This window comes from Cryptotermes secundus, unplaced genomic scaffold (genome assembly GCF_002891405.2).
Source record: "Cryptotermes secundus unplaced genomic scaffold, Csec_1.0 scaffold973, whole genome shotgun sequence".
NCBI classification, from domain to species: domain Eukaryota; kingdom Metazoa; phylum Arthropoda; class Insecta; order Blattodea; family Kalotermitidae; genus Cryptotermes; species Cryptotermes secundus.
Genome location: NW_019745099.1, coordinates 443,465 through 452,346, shown reverse-complemented (window position 1 = coordinate 452,346; position 8,882 = coordinate 443,465). Strand labels below are relative to the sequence as shown.

At 35.9% G+C, this 8,882-nt stretch overlaps 1 protein-coding gene and 1 long non-coding RNA gene across 3 annotated transcripts in view; one reads left to right on the top strand and one right to left on the bottom strand.

The window, feature by feature from the left end:
- Window positions 1–8,882, bottom strand: part of LOC111875010 — a 121,289-nt gene that overhangs the window by 25,624 nt on the left and 86,783 nt on the right. The gene's annotated exons all lie outside the window — the stretch shown is intronic.
- LOC111875009 (GATA-binding factor A-like) overlaps window positions 4,916–8,882 on the top strand; it is a 107,465-nt gene continuing 103,498 nt past the window's right edge. For both annotated transcript variants that reach the window (XM_023871004.2, XM_033755679.1), the window contains exon 1: window positions 4,916–5,170. The gene's annotated coding sequence lies outside the window, so the exon portion shown is untranslated. The remainder of the gene's footprint in view (window positions 5,171–8,882) is intronic.

Below are 8,882 nucleotides of genomic sequence, written 5' to 3'. Positions count from 1 at the left end.
ATTATTATTATTATTATTATTATTATTATTAACTTCTATATGTGTATGCACATTTATTGTCCTTTCTCGCTACGAATGGAATAACTATTGGAAATGTACATATTCTATTTTCTGGCTCATGAAAGCTAACTTCAATTTTTCTTTGAATTATTATTAATTTATTGCTGTTACATAGGCTGTCATGCCGGTCACTGTAGCCAAGGTGTCTACGGCATGCACTGTCTTCGCTCGCTCGGAAGCCGGGATCGTGGGTTCGAATCCCACTCAGGACATGGATATTTGTGTGCGTTTTTCTGTGTTTGTGTACAGGTAGAGGCCTTGCGACGAGCTGATCACTCGCCAAAGGAGTCCTACCGTATGTGTAAGATCTAGTAAACCGATGTGAAATGGAGAGTTTCATGGAGGTAGGCCTAGGCCCAAATTGGGGCTTTAGCGCCACAGGAAAAAATATAGACTGTCATATTTTGTATTTTTTTAAATTGTTTCTGTGTATTTCCATGTACTCGTGCTAACCTTGTAATTGACCACTGTGCTGTTAAATTTGCACGTAAACAAACACGAATTGAATTGAATTATTATAATATTTTGTATGAGTCAGATTAATTAGTCTTGAGTGAGTACAAATAAGCAAGGATCAAGGATCGTGATATGAGTAAGACATATTGCACGCATGAGGGAGACGATAGATTCTTGTAATATTTAAGCGGAATATCTGTGTGGAAGATACCACTTGCAAGCCCCAGGCGTGGAGTTGATAATATTATTTTAATTAATCTTAAAAGATAATTGAGTGTGTTTCATTAACCTCATGGCAAAATCGAGTGATGATCTCTTGCGAATACGATACTGAACCTTCGGACTTCATAAAAGTCGAGAAGTTTCTTGACAAGATAGGTTACTGTCAGTTTTTTTATGAAGAATTTTACTTTGCCGAATTTGTTGTGATATTAAAAATATCATTAATGATAATAGTTGAAGATAAGTAATATTATTACCTCGCAGAAACTGAGGAAAAACACTATGGATACTAGAAATACTAGGAATACTTCTAAAGAGGAATCTTAGAGTAATTACGTTATGAACGGCCGCGCCATAGCTCAAGCGGTTAGTCCCTGGCTTCCCACCGCGGCGGCCCGTTTTCGATCCGGGTCTGATCAAGTGGGATTTGTGGTGGACAAAGTGGTGCGGGGGCAGGTTTTCTCCGAGTACTTCGGTTTCCCATGCCAATCTTCTTTCCACCAATTTCTCCACAATTACTCTCACCTATCATCTGGGGCTGGTACAACAGGCTAGTAGTGGCCGCAGTACAAGGGACTTAGGCCCACCCCACTAGCATTAAAAAAGAAAACTATTAAATTATGAATCTGTTTAGTAGCTGGTAGCTTTCTTCACAAAGCTGCTGTAAAATTTCTGATCACTTGAGGTGTATTCTTTACGAATAAAACATCATGTCCCCTGTCTTACTTTCCAGTTTCATGCGGTTCTTTTCTATGGATATATATTCGTTGTATTTCGAGACAGTCATAACGAGCAGGAATTTACATCTTTAATTATCTGTCGCATCCATAACGCAGGCAATTCACAAGAAATAAGACACGGAAAGGAATTTCCATAAATATTGCCTTAGTGGCGTCTTCAGCGTACATTACTGCAAGATTTAACCAGTTTTCATTTCTATACGATGTTTGCCCTAAGCGCGCAAAGCAAGTACGTAATGGAGATACAATGCCTGAGACCATGCAAGCGCATTTAATCTCTGATGACATTTTAGATGATATCAGTTAAATTTGTCTGACTTTATTTATTTTGCTTCACACTGATCAACTGTAAGCCGTATTTTACTCGTACATACAGCTCGAAAAGATATTTTTGAAATTTCTCAAAAAGGGTTCTTCCTAGAATATACGTTCATACACCGTAAACATGAAGCATCTATTTTAATAAGATTAATACATTTTTGGAACATTTTTAATATGCTGTTAAGAGAAAGACAATAATTGGGACCTATAAATGCAGTGTCAATCATCTAGTCTGAATAAGGGAACTGGTAACTATGGACTCCCATATTGTCTGTTAATTTTTGACATGATACTTTCTCATCTAAAATTAATGAAGAGTTCTGTCATCTCGCATATAACGCCGTGCAATATGTTGAAAGTCAACCGAAGTTCCTCAGGATCGTGTCGCCTCCATCTCCAAGGTCGAAGAATAAGCCAAGAAATAAACCGGCATGAAAGCTGGTGGCAAGCACAGCTCTGCTTGAAGTTGGCAGAGATACGAAACGACAGTCGACTTTCAAATGACTACACGATGTTATATCCCAGAAGATAGAACTCTTCATAGCCACCTCTGTGAGAACCTCAGGCACGTATAACTAAGACTTCTCTGCTTCCGTATTGAAACTAAAGAGGCAGGCCTTCCTCTTCCTCTTCCCTTCAAGGTGTTCACATCTCTGTTGTTTGTTATTAAGTCTTTAATATTCAGGAGTCTGGAACTGGAGATTGACTAGTTTATTATACGGTAATTTGATGATACTGGATAAACTGATTATATTGTAGCATACAGAACAGTTGCTAGGCAATGGCCGCAACATACACGTACCAAATAATATAAAAGCTGTATTTTCTATGTGGTCCATGTCTAGATGTTATAACCAGGATGTTTAAGAGTTATGTCAATTGTAATATAAGAAGTTGAAAGTTGATGGTGGTCAAGCTTACAACCGTTGAAATGATAAAGATACCGATGTAGCATATGATGTGTAAGATAGACATAATCTGCTCTGAAAAGCCTGTACTAACAGTGGACTTGTATATAGTGCAAAAGGAAGAATTTGCAGTAACACGCTGTATGTGCGACACTATACTTGAAAAAGGAGAAGCCTATTCATAAGAGATAAACCCTTGACAAAGGAGAAGCCTATTCATAAGAGATAAACCCATCTTCTCGTCAGAGAGGGTGCTACATAAGGACTATTACCGCAATGATTCAGTTGATAAAAAAATTCTGATCGTGAGTCTCAAGGGTCTTGACTCCAAGACTAACTGATTGGCGGTAAACTGCTAGTCGTAAAGTAACTATGACTTCGACTTTGACTTAATCAGTTGTCAGTTCAGTCAGTTCTGTACGGGAATCTCTGAAGAGAGGATTTGAGCCGGAGGCAGAGATATAGCCATTATTCGAGCCGTTACTAGGAAACATCTAGTAACAGATTAAGTACAGTACACTGTGTGTTCTAGTGAAATTTAAAGTGTGGAAATTAGCGATAATGTTATATAATGTTTATAGTTACAGCATGTAAGTGGTCAATAAATCTATTCACCAATTCATACTCCCTCGATAGTTACCCCTACACGTGAAAACATAGCATCAAATTAACACCATGTTACTGGGACGGTAGTCTACTTATCCTATGTAATACCTCTTCTGTTATTTTCGTTTGAAGTATCTACAGTAACAGGCGACAACGTACTGCAACAGTGGTTGTATCCTAATTAAATTTAAGGAGCAGAATTATTTCCGAGAGAGTAATAGTCAGGAATTTTCTAGCCTTATATGAAACTCGAAGGTTCATAATCTTGTTCACAGGAAAGCGGCACTAGACTCCATCGTGAGTCAGATGAAAATTTTTCTATTTGCATAAAATGTATTCCTTTAATAACAATTTTAATGTTATCCTACCATATAAGCCTGGTAATCCTGAGTACCCTATTTCCCGATTTTTTATTGCCTTAAATTCTTCATGTGCGCGACTTTGCTCTTTTACTCTTGTCCGAAGAATTTTAACTAGACCACATTTTCGAAAGAAATATTAACTACCTTTCGATCCTACCATTACAAATTCCTGCCTTCTAGTGATGACACACGAACATAAATTTGTAGTCTGCATTTACTTTTGTATCAGCTTCTTTGCTAGCTTCTAATAGAATTTCAGAGTACGTCTATTTATGAATTTCTGAACACACATAAATTAAGAATATGAGACACTTTTGGGTTCTGTGAGAAAGAAAAATAATTGTTTTCATCTTGTCTGAAACGAGTTTTATAACACAACGCTCAAGACTGGAAACGTGCAAATAGTACATGATATGATAAGGCTGGAAGTGACAGTTTTGGGAAACCGCGGCTTCGTGTGTTAGGCTGCCGACCAGCAACAGAACAACAATCGCAACGGAAGAACATTAGTCGCTAACCCTTCACACTAAGAACCCGTAGAATTACCAGGTGAGTAATCTGTAACAATCGCGTGCCGAAATGTTCAAGGGTTTTCCTGTGAATTCGGAGCTTCACTTATGTTTTGACCCAGTGCCACACAAACCACAAGTGTAACCAAGTAACGTTCTCCAGAAGAAATAGAGCATTCTTCAGATAGGTTAATTTAACCCTGTTTCGCAGTTATTTTAACATTTATAACATATATATGGATGAGAATTTTAAATTCTGTTGGAAAATGACTTCGTTCAGAAACCACGTTCGAAATGTAACTCGCGTTACTTGTGTCACTCCTGTCGTCATAGTAACATGTGGCCCGGTATTAAAAAATGTATATAATCGATTCTTGGCAACAAGGGGAGGAGCTTAATATCTAAGTGTCCAATGGGGAACTGTTATCCACATGGCGAACAACCAGAATGTGCCGCCCACATTTTACGAAACAATTCTTGTTATTAGGGAGTAGTGACACCCGTGATGTAATTATACAGAAGGCATTTCTTTTAAACGAACTGGTCTACAAAAAAAAACAACATATTTTGTCTCTTTTTTATTTGCGTATGTTTATTTTTGTTTCCTCCCTCTCTACTTACATATTTCTTCAGAAGTGAGAATTGCTGTCCCCTTCCCCTCTACCGCAGCCGCTGCACGGTTCTTGCCCTTGCTGAGGAACCATCTCTAGTCCGTCCTAGGTCGTCCGCCACTTCAGATGGAAGTTGTTTGAACCTCTCTTCGCCAGTTTCCCTCCACGCTCGGTCTTTGCCCCAGATTCAATACGTTTTATGAACTAAACATTGAGATCTGCTCTACTCGCGGGGATTTTAAAAGTGTCTGTTGAGTCGACAAGAATTTGTGACACTGTTAGGGTCTGGAATTGAAAGGAATAACCGAGTGGGATGGTGACAGGTGTAATCGCTAGTGCCATGGACTAGAAGCCACTTCTTCACAGTTTAATTTTGTAAGTTAATCACATTCATAGTTATTGATAAATTAGCTCTTAGTGTGTGCTGTACATGTGAGGGCATAAGATCACTTAACATTGAATATTTGAAGAAAGAATGGTGGACAAATATTGTGTGAAGCTCCTGCTTGCTACAGCATGTGAACTGAAAGTGTTGTTTCGAAATATCTGAAAGAAATGTTAACAGCAAACCCAATTTCAAGTGGAAACTATAAGAATGGGGAATTGTTGTAAGAAATGCATCTTTTGAAACCCAAAATCAATTGGTGACAAAAAATTTCCTTCAGTGGACAGGCATTAAGCTGATTTAAAATTCCAAATTAAATGGTATTCAGGGAAGCCAATATTTTTATTTAAAAATTATTACAATATGTGAAAATTTCTCATAGAATATGCAGAGTCATAAGCTGTAATGTATAATTTCGATAAAGGGATACGATCTTGTTTTCGAAACATTAACACAACATAAACAATACTTAATTATTCTCTGAAACTTGAATATAATTATTGATCCATAACTCCTTATGTCACACAGTACTCATAGCCTGATGTACGTTTTATATTAACGATTCTTCGCCTTCGAACCAATTTTCGAGACCTCATGTGTATCAAAGACATCTCGAACAAAACACAATGTCCAACTTAATGTCGATACGATACTTTTTGATTTTTCAGATAACGATATTAAATTTAATAAAGTTCACTTTTGTTTAATTACTTATCTATATACAAATACTGAGTAAATGCTTCTTTAAATAAATTTAGCCTTTCTTTCACTTTCAAACAGAAACAAAAGTTATACAGGAAAATACGTGAAAATTAATTACATTCTTAGGACACAGTATTACAACGAGATCATAACATTCTTAAACTTCATACATAATAATGCATATCATAAGAAACAAGATTCTCGTGAGCAAATAGCAATTAAATATATCTAGTCAAAGCATAAATAAACGTACGTAATTCGAGAGAAGGTGAAGTACACATTATGCGTCATGTAACAAAACAAGAGATAAAGTCCTTTAGTTATACTTTTCAACGTTAATACCGTTACTGCAGACAAAATATAAAATCTTCACTCATAAGTATGCTTATAATCTCCTGTGCATTTAGATGCTGGTACACACTTCCAAGGAGCTAATCTTATCTTATCGAAAGCAAGTATTCGTCCTTTGATTGTCTCTGGTTATACCATAAATTTGCAAGCTGTATTGCCTGTTATTGACAAAATAAAAATGAATAATAATTCGAAAATAAATTACTCAGATTCATGACACACTGCTCAGTCTATTAAAACATCAATGCCGCATTTTCTTCAAATATGTACCGTTATACAATTAACTGAACTTAAAAGCGATAGAATATTTAACTCTAACTGTAGAATCGCCACTACAATGGGAACCTTCGTCATAAAGGTACTTTGGATTCTTTACTATTAAAAGTTTTATTGAATATACCCAAAATTGGAAAATCTCAGAAATATCTCTAATGTATGATTTCATTAGGCCTACAAGCGATATATATGTGTATTAAATGTACGTAAATAAGTTCATATATTAAATATATAGACCCTAAGCTTGCCTGTTCTTTATTCGAAATCATGACAAAATTTTCTGCCTTGGTTTTGCTATGATTACAACTGACAGCTCACACGTCTCACCATCAAAATGTGATATTTTCATATTGTTTGAGTAAACAGTAACTGACCCTGCGTAGTTAATCATAATGATTTTGGGGAATGTATTGTTATTTGAATTATGAGACACTCTCTATAGGCCTACTTCTGCAACAGCGTTTAAGCCTGCATAAGAACTGAATCGCAGTGTGAGTTCACCCGTTTGCCTGAAGCGTTAAATTTATGTACACTGAAGAAACTTATGTTATTTTGTGTATTGAAATAATTGTTGAGAAAGTGAAACATTGCGTGCTACAAGGAATGGGCATACATTTTCATTTTTTCACAATTATTCAAAAAATTATCCACGAATACAGTGAAATTTCCAGACAGTGCCTCGAGGAAGAGGGCCGTTGCTCCTTACACAACTTAAATTCGCCGGAAGAGAGTTCAGACACTTCCGCCCAATTCTCGCTCTCAAAAACTACTCAATAGAGTAATTGTTTATAATATAAAAATGCTGCGACTCTGAACAATTTTCAGTAATTTTCAGTTACTTTGGGCTCTTCTTTGTCCAGATGATTTTGTTGTAGAAAGCATTCAGGAAATAATGCAATTCTTTTAAACGTATTTAAAATATATTCACAAATATCCCTTGAAGAGCGTTTACCATACAACGTTAACCTAATAATTTTTAATTACTTATTACAGTCCTTATTATATGGGTCTAACTTCCTTATTTATGCTACACTGCTTAGAATAAATTTCTTCAGCAAGGAGGTAAAGAAAAGTTAACGTTAAATGAGAAAAAGATACAATTTTGGAATGTGAAAGTGCACATTTATTTTTACGTAATTGACATACTGTTAAGACAAACTGATTGCTTAATTAGAATTCAGTGGGTTTTGGGTATTAAACAGAAGAAACTCGGAGATTTAACCTCAGCAGCCCTGCCAAAAACACAATAATTAAATTCGTGTTCATTTAGTTGCAAACTTAATAGCACAGAGGCCAATTACAAAGCTAGCACGAATAGAGAGAAATACACAAAAATAATTAAAAACAAACAAAATACAAAATATGATAGTCTATATTAATTACACAGTGAGCATGAATATAGATACAGAAACAAACACACACAGATAAAGCCACAATGTGAGAATTTGAGTTACTATGTAACACAGAACATTAGGAATATGAACACATATTACGTGTATTAACAATTAGGTAGTAGTTTATAAAATATGTGATGGGGGGGGGGACCGCTCCGGCTGAAAATAATGTCGAGACTTTTACCCATGACGATTGCAACATAGGTTCACCAAGCAGAAGGACAGTGTTTATGAGAAGAGCATACACTAAATAATAATAATAATAATAATAATAATAATAATAACAACAATAATAATAAAAATAATATTCAATTTTTGTTTATTTGCGAGCTAATTGAACAGCCCAAGGACCAATTACAAAGTGAGTAAGAGTAAAAGAAAGAAAAACGTACACGAAGTATAAAACAGAACAATTTATAATATCTGAGTATTGATAATAAAATAATAAAAACAAATAAACTCCGTGGCCTTAGTCCGCAAGCGAACTATACAGACCGAGCTACCGTCGCTTATCGGCGAAGTTACTGCCAACTTTAGAGGATCGAGGGTGTCGCGTGGTCAACGCATCGAATCCCCATGGCCATTAATTTCGGTTTTCTAGACCGGAGCCGCTATTTCTTTTAAAATAGCTCCTCAATTGTTCTCACGAGGCTGAGTGGACCCCGTTCCAGATCCACTACTTCTCAGAAAATGTGGTACAGCCGGGATTTGAACTCGGGACCTCTGAATCTGTAGGGCAGGAAGTCTGATCACCATACAAAAATCAAATGATGATAATAATAACGGCATTAATTCCATGAAAGTCAAAATTATTATTAATATCAGGTGAGAAAGCAAAATAAGTACATTTACAATGGTTATGTCATTATACGGCGAGAAGGATAACATACCTACATACATACATACATACATACATACATACATACATACATACATTACGTACACATAATTAAATTCAAATCAATTATGTTCTTTATTA